Source organism: Chiloscyllium punctatum, chromosome 4 (assembly GCF_047496795.1).
Source record: "Chiloscyllium punctatum isolate Juve2018m chromosome 4, sChiPun1.3, whole genome shotgun sequence".
NCBI lineage: Eukaryota > Metazoa > Chordata > Chondrichthyes > Orectolobiformes > Hemiscylliidae > Chiloscyllium > Chiloscyllium punctatum.
The window spans coordinates 62,120,668-62,134,887 of record NC_092742.1 but is presented as its reverse complement, the minus strand read 5'-3'; positions in this window follow the sequence as shown (position 1 = coordinate 62,134,887).

Here is a 14,220-nt window from a genome sequence, read left to right as displayed (position 1 = left end):
ATGCATCACCCAAATTACTTAAACAGATGTTCAGAATGTTCTTTTTCTCTCCTGTGACTACAAGCATAATGCTGGTCAGTAGTGATGTTTTCCACAAACAATGTCTTAATATACATATTGCTTTCAAGTACTAGATTAACAGAATATTCTTACATTGCAAGGGCCATAAAAGAGAAATATGGGGAGGTGATGACCTCATCATACCATGGGATCCCGTGTTTAAATCCTGTTATGGCAGATTGTAGAATTTGAATTCAATAAAAATCTGGAACTGAGAACCTAATGATGACCATGAAACCTTGTAGATTGTCGATTCATCTGGTTCACTAATGTCCTTGCCAGTACACAATATTGTGTAAAGTGCAACATATGAAAGCAGTTCCAAAGGGCATGGTTCATGTGTACTGAAAGTTAAGCTGTAGAGCTGGTGGCAGAAACTGTATGGTCATAATGTTAAGGTTCTCAGGATGATCCAAACCACCAGGAATCTTAGCATTTAGTCTGCTAGGTACTAAATAGCCCAACATGGGTGTGTTGACTGTGAATGTTTTAGTACATTAATTATCTTTCCTATCATATTTAGTGTACCAATGTGGCTTTCATTCTATGCATGCTGCATACATTGGTGTGTTTTGAGTGACAGAATTATCAGCTGCTACACAAAGGACAGTTTTTAGGTCCTACAACCATATTTTGGTTTGTTTATTTGGTTCAAAAGCAGGTGGTATTGAAGACTGTTGCAGTATGAAGGCATTGTGACTGCTCCCAATATACCAGACAAGGACCAGTATGATTGCATGTGTATGGTTTCACACCAGTTAGATGCTTAGAGAGTGAAATTCCATTTCACTGATATACAGCTCCCACAAAACAATGTGCATTTGGTCAATGGCAGCCTGCACCAGAACGAAGCTGAAACCATGTGCTCAATTCACGCACCTGAGTATGGTAATAGATACTCACCTGCCAATGAGTGGATGGTGTCATTGATTTACCTCACACAACTGTAAACAGCAAGTTGTGAACTATAGCCTAGCTGGAGGCAGATGGATAAAAGTTAACATTCACCCCAAATTACTCCTTGCTATGGTTCAACTAAAGAATTACTCCTTGAGCACCCTGAATGTACATGGTTACCTGTTGAGACCCCTTGTCCTCCTCCTCTTCCCTTTGCCAACAGCTTCTGAACTGTCATCCTGTGTCAAGGGGAATGGATTATAAGATGTCTTTTATTAAGTAACTGTTTATGGAGAACCTTGCTATCAGCAAAATCTCCTAAACTGCTGCCATACGCTTCCTGTCGACTAATGAGGGGACCTGACAAATTAAACATAATAATGTAGAATGAGGTAGACTTAGTTAACATCCTAATGATGCGTGCAGATTTATCTAATGCTGATCATAATGTGATGAAGTTAAACATAATGGCTGGGATTTTATGAGGACTGTAAGGGCAGTAATAATGGCAGATGGGGTGAATTAATTAGACAGGAGCCGGAATTTCAATTTCCCAAAGGCAGGTTGAGTTGCGGAGATTAGGACAAGGGCGTGGAAGTGAGTCAGGCCTCGCACTATCCCGAGGCAATTCCTACTTGAAATACATTTATGCATTGTGAATGCTCATTATCAAAAAAACATAATGTAATTATGTTTTCCTTCAAGATTACATAAATGATGCATGACAAACTTGTGTCACCGATCTGCATTCATTTAAAGGGGGCATGCAACAGTCACTTTTTGGCATTAGTGCCTGAGGTTAGCAGTTTCCTTTGTTGAGTGAAGATGTGGGGGGGGCGGGGTGCGGTTGAGGGGAGAAGGAACGCAGCAACTTATTGATTTAATTCCCTATAATGTGGAAACAGGCCCTTTGGCCCAACAAGTCCACACCAGACCTCTGAAGAGTAACCCACCCAAATCCATTTCCCTCTGACTAATGCACCAATTCACCTGACCTGCACATCTTTGGACTGTGTAAGGAAACCCACAGAGACATGGGGAGAATGTAAAACTCCACAGTGGCAGTCACCCAAGGCTGGAATTGAACCCAGGTCCCTGGTGCTATGAGGAGGCAGTGCTAACTACTGAACCACCAGTGAGCATGGAGTGATTTTAGGAAAATTAAAGGTGCCTAAACTGCAATTTTCAAAATCTATTTCAAACAGGAACTATGCCTTTAGATTTAAAAATTGTGCATATTGTCCAATTATTTAAGAAAGGTGACAGAGAGATACCAAGAGTTGTGAATCAGTTGGCCTAATAACTGTTGTCATAAAAATATCAGTGAATATAATTACAGACAGAGTGACTGGCTATTCAGAGTGCTGTGGGGCTTTGAAAAGGGTAGATCATGCTCAACGTCTTTCAGTAAGTCTTTGAAAATGTGACTAGAATAATGATTGAACTGAACAAAATTAATAGCATGTGTATGAACATTATCTTGTTACAGTCTGCATAGAGACTAATAAATTTAAATTCTGAATGTCAAATTTAAAGTAATTGCTCAACAAAATTTCAAGTTTTTAAGACATTTACTGTACACACAATCTAAAAGAAATATGGATTGAACACTATTTGTGTGGATATAATGTATTCTAAAACACAGAAAAATGTCTCCCATGTAACTCATCATTGGTCTTCACAATTGTACATGACTCTATCCCTTCAGTGAAACTTTCTTCTCCTGGAATCAGTCCTAAATTTTTAGCTTCTTCTTCTTTTTCCATCTGGATGACTTCTACTCCTTGACTGACTTTTATGATGTGGGTTAACTTGAAGATCCATCCTTTCAGCTGCAATACTTTTCATTTCTTGCAGGAAAACAATTAACTTTCTTTGCACAAAACCATGTTAATTCTGCCTGAGATTACTCTTTTCTCCTGTGATCATTGTTTTAAATTTTTCCTTCCCCTTGCATTATGATTTTCTTGGGATGATTTTTGTAGCTTCTAATTTGATGATGGATACAAAAGATTTATTCAGTTCTTAACCATTTCCTCATTTATCACTGAGACATGCAACTGAACCTTTTAATCTTGCACTCATCAGAATAGGTACAAGAATGCCAAGTTTCAACTGATCGCTGCAGAATCAAAAGGGGCAGATTTATTATCAAGTAGACTGACTAGCTGAGGCTTTACCATAAAAAAGCAATGGGGAACAGTGGACTCAGAAAGCTTATTTATAATAACATTTTCAATTTCACAGGGGTGGCTGTCACCGACTATGTGAGCTTTTGTTGTCCATTCCTGAATGTCTTTACAATGCTAAGGGTGAACCTCTTTTTTCTCCATGTGCTATGACATTATTAAGAAAGAGTTTGGTTACGTGACCGTGAAGAGGCAGTGATATAGTTCCAAAACAAAGCACAGTGTTGGATGGAAAATTGGAGGATGTTGTTCCCTTGCATATGCTACTCTTGTCCTTCTAGATGGCAGAGGTTGTGGACTTGAAAGTACTATCAAGGAGTTTTTGTGAGCTGTTGGTTTGATTCTTGTAGATGGTACATACTTTGCATCAATAGTAGATAGAATTAAGATAAAAGATGTTAGATGGGGGTGTCAATGAAATGGACTGCTTTGAACTGAATTGTGTTGAGTTTCTTCACCGTTGTCGGAGATGCATTCATTTAAATAAGTTGAAAAATTCTTTAAACCTCTCACTTGTGTTGTGTTCATGTTGGACAGGTTTTGCAGAGTCAGTTGTTGTTTTACTTATCACTGAATTTCCTACCTCTGACCTGTACTTTAGATGACTAGTTTTTTTTCCCTGTTCAAATCGAAACAATGCGCAAGCCGGAACATATTTATTTTGTTTCCAGAGGACCCCATGTATGAATGTATATTTGGCTCCTGAATAGTTTCCCCAACTCACACTTTAAGGGACCACTGCTCACTTTAGCTGTTATTTTCCTTTTCCTGTGCATAGAGAAGCCTTTACTATTTGTTATTATTGTCTAGTTTTGTTTTCTCAGAATCCAATTTCTCCCTCTTTTTCATTTTTCTTCAGCCATCCTTTGCAAAATTTCAAAAGCTTGCTCAATCTTTAAGGCATTGTACACCTTTTCTTTCAATTTAATACCTCGCTTCAGTTCCTCAGTTGTGATTGGTGCATCCTTCTGGTAGAATTTTTGTTCATCAACTGAATATTTCTTTGTCAGGAGTTACAAAATATTTCCTTAAAAGTCTTCCTCTGTTGTCTGCCATCTAATCTTGTAGTGCCTTCACTGCCTCAACTCCCTGGGATTGTGCATTGGATATTAAGCCCCACTTTCCTGGAGTCATCGAAAGTGGAAACAAAATCAAACCTTCCAATTTACTTGGCTGATGAACACAGGTCAAAAGAAAATGCTCACCCCAGTTTCTGCACTTGACAAAGAAATGACTTTATTCTGAAAAACATTGTCTCGAACCAATGCCAGTAATTAAAACACCAATTACTAACCTGTAATTTGCCATACCTAAACTGTACACCATTTAAATTTCCCCTTCCCAAGTACAGATAAACAAACAAAGACATGAAGATTAAAGATGGAAAAGGAAAAACAAAATCATTGAAACATAGTTCAACAGCGTGAGTCAGCATCATAGCCATTGATGACTTACTTTCTTTTGTTTTGTTGCAATTTCTTTCAGTACTTTGCTATTGATGCAAGGTTGTTTTCACATCAATGTTCAATTTTTCACTCACTGGTTGAAAATTTGTCCTTTCAGTATAATTGAATGCATTCATTCCTTCTTCAACAACAGATTTTCAGAGAAAGTTAAGTGGAAACCAGCCAGCTATTACCAGAAACATTGTGGTCCATCCACACAAAAGAGAAAGACAGAGTGAAAGCGATTTTTGGTGCTTTCTCTTTGTATTCTAAGCATTTCTGCTGCACTGACACCAGGCATGACATGATAACTTGGTAAGGAGCTAATAAAAATGTTGTAAAAATAAACTCCAAAAGCAAAGTTTTGGAAGACCACCATGAAGACAATCAGAAACAAAAACAGAAATTACTGGAAGAGCTCAGCAGGTTTGGCAACATCTATGGAGACGAATCAGCATTAACGTTTCAGGTCGAGTGATCCTTCCTCAGGGACCCTCAATAATACAGAAGACATTTACATGTCAGAACAGGCAAGTAATGAATCTAAACTAAATGGAAAATCATACAATAATGAGATTTACACGGATTGTTAAACCAAGTAAATATTATAGACACACACAAGATCTTCAATTATTTAATTATTCAATTCTTAAACTTTTAAGCAGGGACTTATTTTTGTTTAAATAGCTTTCACAACTATCCTAATGTACACCTATATTCAATTTTAATGTATATGATGCCATCTTGGAAAATAAATGATATAATAGAATTTTACAAGGAAAAATGGTAATGAAAAACAACCAGAATTCAGATCATGTGATCAGGATCCCCGACTCATTCTGGTTTGGAAGATGCAAAAGCTTTCCTCTGACAATCGTTGCTGAATTTTTACAATGAATCTATTTGCTATGTAATCCCATGATATAAGTTTAAATAAACAGAACCTACATTTAGTTTAATACTTTTGCTGTGCAATTGGTCAGTTTGTGTTAAGCAAACATTAAACTACACATACTGTAATTTTATCATCAACATGAGTGCTCTCATTGTCCATGTGCTATTTTATATCGTCCCTTGCATGATCTTGATCTTGTTACTCAATAACATCAGCTTCTGTTTCTATAACTATCACATGTACATTTGGTGATTTTCAAATTCTTGAACTAGCTTAAGATCAAGCCTGACATCAATATGATGCATGCCTGTGACCTGGTGTTAGAGTTTGGAGATTCATTACCATTACCACAGCTACCTGATACAGGCAGTCAAAGAATGTTCAGATAGTTGATTAAGTTTGTTCAGAAGTAAAAGTTTAGATATGATGCATTAGATAAACAAAGAAGAGTATATAGCACATGACAATTGAGATATCACAAGACAATAAGCTGCTGGCACAATGTATATCAATCTCATTCAAGGCTCTGAAGGCTGCATCCTGCTCTCCAGCCAAGGTGTTACAGAGTTCTTCCTTGGATCTTCCTTCTCTTCTTGTCCATCTTCCATCTGAAGAAGATAGATTCTTGGTGAGGACTGCCCTTTATGCTTGAGCACTTATTAATGCATCCTATTTCCAAGGGCTGGTAGTTTACACCGTGTCAATCAACTATTTGAATTCTTCTGACCAATAGACAGGGAACAACTGCCCATGAGGTCAGAATAACTATTTCCTGCTTGCCCACCTTCAGCTGAAGGTTAGCTTTCACTCTTCTTTGGAACAAAGCTGTTATTTACCTTATCACTGCTTTGAGAATAGAGTGACTGAAAGTGCCATATGGTGCTTTGACATCAGTTTATGGATCAAATGGCCTCGATTGTCATCTTCCTTTTGCCTTTTTTCTTAGAAATTGTTTATGTTTGGGGATAGCAGTTCAGTGCTCTGACAGCAATAAGATAAAATCTCATGCTGCCCAGCGAACTCCATTCCCAACAGTGAAGTTTTACCATGAATCAACACTGTTTACTTTATTCTTATATGCCATCTGGATACAATCAGCTTTCCCACAGACATACTACTTTGACTGGAAATGGGAGCATTTAAATGTTTGGTGGCTACCACAGCAATAGTAGCATCTAAATTTCTGACCCTGAGACTGTGAGATTAGATGCCATGGCCTGGAAAGTGGTGGATCACTTCAGCTGACCCAGGGGAGTAACTTCTTTGCAACCTCCTCCGTAACCATCTCTTTCTGGTGTTTCCATTTACTGTGTCTAATTAAATGTTTCGTTTTGGTTGAAATTATTATTTTTGCTCACAGGCTTTCCCTTAATGATGTTGTTCTGTTTGTCACCCAGAACTGTGTCTGTGAGGTCAATTTCTAAGTGCGTACCATGTTCACATTGCTGCAAGTGATTCTGACAATAAAGAAAACAGTCTTACATGGCAGTTAAATTGTGGATGCTGCAAATCAGAAACAAGAGCAGAAAAGCATAGCAGGTCTGGCAGCATCATTGAAGAGAAATCTGAGTTAACTGTTCTGAGGAAGGGTTACCAGATCCAAAATCTTAACTCTGATTTCACTTTGCAGATGCTGCCAGACCTGCTGAGCTTTTTCAGCAACTTCTGCTTTCGTTTCTTATTTGGCAATTGTTTTGTTTCACAGGAGTTAACTCCGGATGCAACTGTGTTCTTACTCATGGCAAAATATAAACCGAGAATCTCATGCATTTTCAAACAGTCCATTGTACCAGGGTCTCATGGGCAATAATAGTTAACACCACCTCGAAAGTATTTGGCCACAACATCGAGAGGAACACATTTACTTCATCCTATTTTTTTGCTTTCACTCAAATTTGCAATCTTTCTTTCATTATTACACCGGTTCTTGTTGCTAAGATTAAATTTTCCCATTATCCCTAAACATGCCTTCAGTGTTTTTTCTTCCTGATGACTTTTTTTCTACTTAACTTTCGGCAATCCAAAAGTCTTTCACAATGTTCTTCCATCTGTACTTTAATAAATGAGAAGCAAAGAAGATAAAAATCATCATCGTTCTGATACAAGTTGTGCTGGGAAAGATCAACATATGAACTCACATCAGGCAGTCATCGGAGGATCATAAGAACTAGGACAAGGCATAGGCAAATCCTGCTCTGCCAGTGCTGATCTCATCTCAACCTCAACTATACTTTCCTGCCTACGATCTGTAACCCTTTGACTTATTACGAATTGAAAATCTGTCTATCGCCTCCTTAAATTTACTCAATGTCCCAGCATCACCACACTCTGGGGTAGTGAATTCTACAGATTCATGATCCATTGAGAGAAATAATTTCTCTTTATACTAGTTTTATATTTGCTACCCCTTATTTGAAAAGTTCTCATTAAGTAATTTTATTTACACTTCCCAACAGAGAAGGCAGCCATGAGTTCAGTATAGCAAAATGTTCAAATCTTGCAGTCTATGACAAAGTGATTATAGAATCTTTGACAGAGGGCATATTCTATTGGAGATTCAATTTGGGATTGGTAGAAGTTTGGAACTCTACTTTGTAAAGATGAAATGATGCAATAGCAAACATTACTTTTAAATCTGAAATTGGTAGATTATTGTAAATGAAAGATATTAATTCATGGGGCAAAGACAAGTAAATAGAATTAGATTACAATTCTCATTGAATTGAAGGACAATTGGCCATCCCCTGATCTTAAACGTATAAATGTACCTTAAAGTACCAAATACAAATACACTTTATTTTTAGTGCAGTGGCAGTTAATAGTGACTATAGTGTTGAAAATACTGAGGAAACTCAATGAAATTGTTTCATTGTTGTGTGAGAATTCCATCTGGGCTTCTCCCCACTCGGCTGCTGCAGTTTTGTCATGCAAACAGCAAGAAAAACTCAAAAGATATTACTTCTATTTTACTTTGGTTCAGTACAATGTATAAAGGTGGTTAATTACTTTGTTGTCCCATTGCAGCCATGTAGTATTGGATCTCTTTGTCAGCTTTGGAAAGAAAACCATTATACTGACCCACAAAAATATTTTGTCCTTGCTTTAGGGTGCTAAAATAAACATGCAGTCTATTGTCCTTTTGTAATTGTAGCTTGCAGTAATATAAGAAATAAGTAAACATTTCTTATAAAAGTCTAGACAAGTTAATAGTGTTAAAATCAATATAGATATATTAAAGGCACCGTGTTATCCTGCAGGCTATTTGGGAACATTATCTAACAGTGGAACACATGAGAGGAATCTATTGCTTTGCAATGATGACAACATTTTGTTCTCGGGCTGCGAGTAAAGCTACCAAGCCTGCTCTTACTCTTCAACGAAAGCTGCCTCCAGAAATTAATCCTGTGCCTTTTTTCTTGACTCGCTGCAGGTTTTCTGCCAATGCTATTACTTCTGTAACACTACTGAGTAGAAATTTAAAGAATCTGACCAGCAGTAATATTGATGGTACATGTCAAATTATCATGTGCATCTTAGGCGGGAATTTGAATCGGAATATTTTATAATATTATTGCTTTTATCCCTCTTTAGGTTGCAGGTCATTTGGTTGGAAATGCTGGCAATGAATTAAGTCTGCTGAGTTTTTGGTATTCCTTAACGGGATGTGGTGGGTGTGAACAGGTAGGACGTGCTAGGGTGGCGGCAGTTTAAATTATTTTTGTAGCCCTAGAAGAAAAGTAGGGCAAAATTTCATAGCTATCTAAGTGACACGGCCTGCAGTGAGATTTGTGATGAAACTGGACAAGAAAACCAGCAAGAATATTGGGAGCAACTCACTGCATCTTTAATGCTTTTGGACCAGTGGGTGAGGTCAGTTTCTTGATAGGCAATGATGAATTGCCAATTAAAGGGGATTATGCTTACTAAATGCCTTATTAATAGCACAAATCACCTCATAGTTATTCAGTTTCCTAGTTTAGCAAATATGCTAAACAAGCAACACATTCAGAATTCTACAAGGGTATCTGGCAACTTGAGTTCTCTGCTGACTGAAAGCTGCCTCTCTGTTGTTCAACACCAAGCAGTATCTCACAGCATGATCCATGGGAATCAATTGCATGCACCCCTCGTCAACAGACACTGGTGTCCGTCACTTGCCAATATCTTATCTCCATCATAGCTGCTGTCCAGTCCAATTGCAGGCCATGTAGGAAGCGCAGCCTTGCATTGCAGGCCATACTGGCAATGAGCGTTGAAAAGCTGTCACAAGGACACCTTCTAGACATGGGTAGGCACTCAACACATGGATTGGACTAGGGTGTATCATGGGTTGCTTGCTTGCTCTCTTAGTGCTCAATCATTTAGCACCAATTTGCACTTTCACAATGTCCATGCCTTGCCTTCCACCACCACATTGTGTCTATCAGCATGTCCGCACTCTAGTCTGAGCCAAAGGCTGTCAATCCTACATTACTGAGGTGCTGTTTAGCACAGGGAGAAAGCCAGGCTATCTGTCATGATTATTAATAGGAATTTGTGTTAGGGGTGGCTGGTGGGGAAGGACATCTTGCTGCATGGCTCACTGAGACATCAATGTAACACCCACAGCATGTACCGGCTGCCTGTGCAGCAGATACACTGCAGAGGTATTCAACCAAATGGCCAGGTTGGTAACTGGATGGGGGTTAGCCCCAGGCCAGTGAAAGAGAAACTGCTTTCTGTCTGGGGATCCCCTGACAGTCAATCAATGGCTCAATCTTTACTTAGTCCAGAGGCTTGTCCATGGTCAGTCACCTGCTTGGGCTGAGCATGGTTCACAATTCTGTCCAACTACAGGGAGTGGGCAACAAAGAGTCCTGTGGTGTCAGCACCAACAGTCAGGGGAATTGTACATCATCAGTCAGACAGATGAAAACACACTGGTCAGGGCTCTGGTCAGCCATATCTAGAGTCTGCTCAAAGTTGGTCCTGAGGTATTTCAGAATGGTGCAAACTATAAGGGCAGCCTGGGGGTGTCACTACCAAAAGGGGATGGGAGAGTCAAGGATGTTGGTTGGCCAGAGAGGAAAGCTGAGGTATTAGTAGAGACAAGAGTAAGGATGATGATGGGGGTATCTCAGTGTTCATTGTAAGCCATAGGAAGAGAGGCATTCACAGAGACTACCATTGTGGCCTCCACAGTGGGCCTGTAGAGGTGCAGTGAGGGCATCATTAAGGTGTACTGCTGCAGCTCAGGGGGTAGGGAGGACAGTTGGAGCTGAAGTCCAATGTGGTGGGTCTCCACATGAGGGGGAGTAGGTGGAAATGGGCTATCGGTGTATAGCAAATAAAACAAAGTGTACCTAGCAACCAGGGTGGGCCTGGTGCTGACAGTGTCCAGTGTGAACTAGGTTTGCTGTCATCACTTCCCAGTCTCTAACTGTGAAACCTGTATCTGTTGGACAATGTAACATCGAAGGGGAAAATACATAAAACGACTATTTATAAACTCCAGCTACATTTAAATTGCAATTATTTCATTGTCCATTTGCTATGCATGCAAACTGAAAGTGCTCAGGGGTGCCATTGACTGCACATGTGACACTGAGAGGGGCATGTCACAGCAAAAGGAAGATTTGCAGTCTATTAATACTCAGATGATCTATAAACACATTTACCCACTATCCTGGCAGCTGACATAACTTGTACATTCTGTTTACATGGTGTGTTTGAGGGTGATCATAGCTTGTGGGGCCATTGTTATTGATATGGATCTCAGACATATTTTCATCCATACGCCAACCAGGATTGTAGTAATATTAGGGTGGCTGACAAATGGTTCCTCTACCTGAACTAGTCTTCAGTTGACCCCTGATACATTGTCCTATGCAATTCTAGTGGGCTATGCTCTGTATATTTGAAGCAGGCAAACGAGGGAGGTGATAGATGCGGAAGAGCTGGGAAAATGTGAGCCATCTTCTGAGGAGGACACTGGAGAGGAGGAAGGTCTCCTTGTGAATAATAACATGAAGCTATATTGGATGCTACAAGCCAGATAGACCCTGATAGACACCCAGTTCTAGTACGTGAAAGCTGGGAGCAGAGAACCATCATGGAATAGAAAATGATCATTAATCATGGTGCCAAAATTTGGTTTGGATTGTGGGGGTGAACTGCTGACTCAATTGAATTTGCTGGTGTTGCTTTTTGGTCACTGTTCGTGAAAGCTCATGTTTGGAATTATCTGATTGCTTATCTGTATGTGATATTCCCCTACTGCACCATGGCTGGTCATTGTGCAGTGGGATGAAGTTGTGGTGGCCTAGAGAGGACAATCAGATGGAATGAGGCTTGTGAGGAGATGGAGCAGGAATTGGATATAAGGGACGCCAAGGGGTGGGGCAGTAAGTTAATAAGGCACATTTGGTAAGATTTGGTAAAAGGTCTTGTTGGATCGCATGGTGGGAATTCTTCCCAAATACTCTCTGCAACTCAAATGTAGCCATAAGATTCAGCCCAGTATATTTTCAAATATATTTCCAATTTTCGTCAATTGATTGGCAAGCATGTAGCTGTAAAATATTTATCTTTGCAGTAATTCAAGCCACAATTACTCTTCAAAACGATTGCTCAGCACTGCCACAGATAAGCACTTTGGAACTTCATTCGAAACATACTTTGGGAAGACAATGATAACCAGTCAAGGCATGATCCAGACTGCAGAGGAGGAATGACTTGAAAATCTCTTTGCAGGTGATATATTTGCTTTTGACGTCACTCAAATGTTTGTAACCTTCAAAGCCAGAAGTAATTCACTCAAGCGGGGCTCTCTTATGATGACGGAAACAGATTAAAAGTCATAAAACAGGAAAGTAATGAGAACCTAATATCTCATACAAGCTTCAAGCAGATTGATTTGACCATGAAATGCAGGCTGCAATGTTACAAAAGGGAATGCTTAAAGGAATGGAGCTGGTGCAGTCAGCTAGGCTTGCACACTGCAGGAAAACGATGGATTTTTGTGCTATCTGTTCACTTTTGTTGAAATGAATGAGTTGAACTTGAAACCAATATGTCCTTAAAGTAACTTACAAATATTGATCCTCCCTTCTAATTTATACCATTGGGAGAATAGTGTGATTTTGAAGATACTGCTTTTTGCTGTCATGCCAAGTTTAAATTGTTTCTTAACAAAGACCTTGTCGATGTTTTGTGCACACTCATCAGCTGTTGTAATGGCAGAACAATGTACTTCACTGTTTCATAATTAATGAAAAATTGAATTTTTTTTTCTCTCTGGGAGACAAGTTCTCAGAATCTGTAGTTTGTGTTCCAATTCAATTCTTTCAATTCATTTTTCTTCTTTGTTAAAATTGAGCTTGAAAATGAAACAGAACCAAACAAACCGAGGGGGAGCACAGAGAGTTGAATAAGCTATAAGGTGAATACTCGAATGTTATTAAAAGATATGAATAATTATCAGTGTGGTGGTTTTGCTCCTTCTTCACTGTCCAAGCAGTAAACTGTTGGCTCTATCACCAGCAATTGAAAGAACCCACTGGTTATTTTTTCCCCTTTGAAAACATAAATACCTATAAGCTTTTAAATTCTAAGGCTCTTGCAACAAAACCTTGAACCCTATTAATTATTTTTAACAGCCTCATCATCTGGTTGCCTAAGATACTGCCACTGAATTTGTACCCAGAAATCTTTCTATACTGCACCTCCTTTTCCCAAAGCATTGTTGTTGCATTCAAGAATTGACTTCAAAATTTCATTTCAGGTAACAAATTTACTTTTGACCTCACTTAGGTTTTTTTCTCAGCCTTTGATGCCAAAAGTAATTCACTTTAAATGAAATCCTTTTGTGGAGAGGGATACAGATTAAAAGTCATAAAACCGGAGACTAAGGAGACCTCAGTATTTAATATATGCCACAAGAAGATTTATTCTGCCATTGGGAGCATGCGGGGAGCACTGCTACGAAAAGGAGGCTTGTTAAAGTACTGTTCCTGCAGTCTGTTAGTGCTGCACTCTGCTAAAAATCTATACATGAGAAATAACCCTACAGTTCTGGGATTTCAGGTGTTAAACATGCTGATAAGCTTCCAAAATGGCAGGCAGGAAATGCCTGCTCATTTTGACCTGGAAATACTCCCCTCTGACCAATTTGACCGGATTCTCCGTGGGAGTGCCAAAATTGCAAGAGAAAATTTTAAATTCAAATCCTGACCATGTGGGAGGACATGTTTCTAATTTATGTTATGAGGATAGTTTGAAGAAATTGGGACTTCCCTTTTCAGGGAGAAGAAAACTAAGAGGGCTCTGAATGGAGGATTTCAAAATTATGAGCAGGCTGAATAGGTTAGAGAAGGAGAAACTGTTCCAGCTCGTAAAAAGGATAAGATGTGTAGGTTAGGTGCGTTAGTCAGGGGTAAATGTAGAGTAATAGGGCAACGAAATGGGTTTAGGTGGAATACTCTTCAGAAAGTCAGTGTGGAGTTGTTGGGCCAAAGGGCCTGTTTCCACACTGTAGGGATTCTAATTTCTAAAATTCTAAGTAAACAGGAGCAAGAAGGCATAGATTTACAGTGATTCGCAGAAGAAGCAATGGTAGAGTGAGGAAAGTTTTTCTTCATTCTGCGAGCAGTATACTCTCAGAAATATAGTGGAACCATGTTAAATTGAGGCATTCTTTAAGTAATTACTTCGATAAAAATCATGTGTAAGGGTATAGAGAAAAATGTCGGAGATT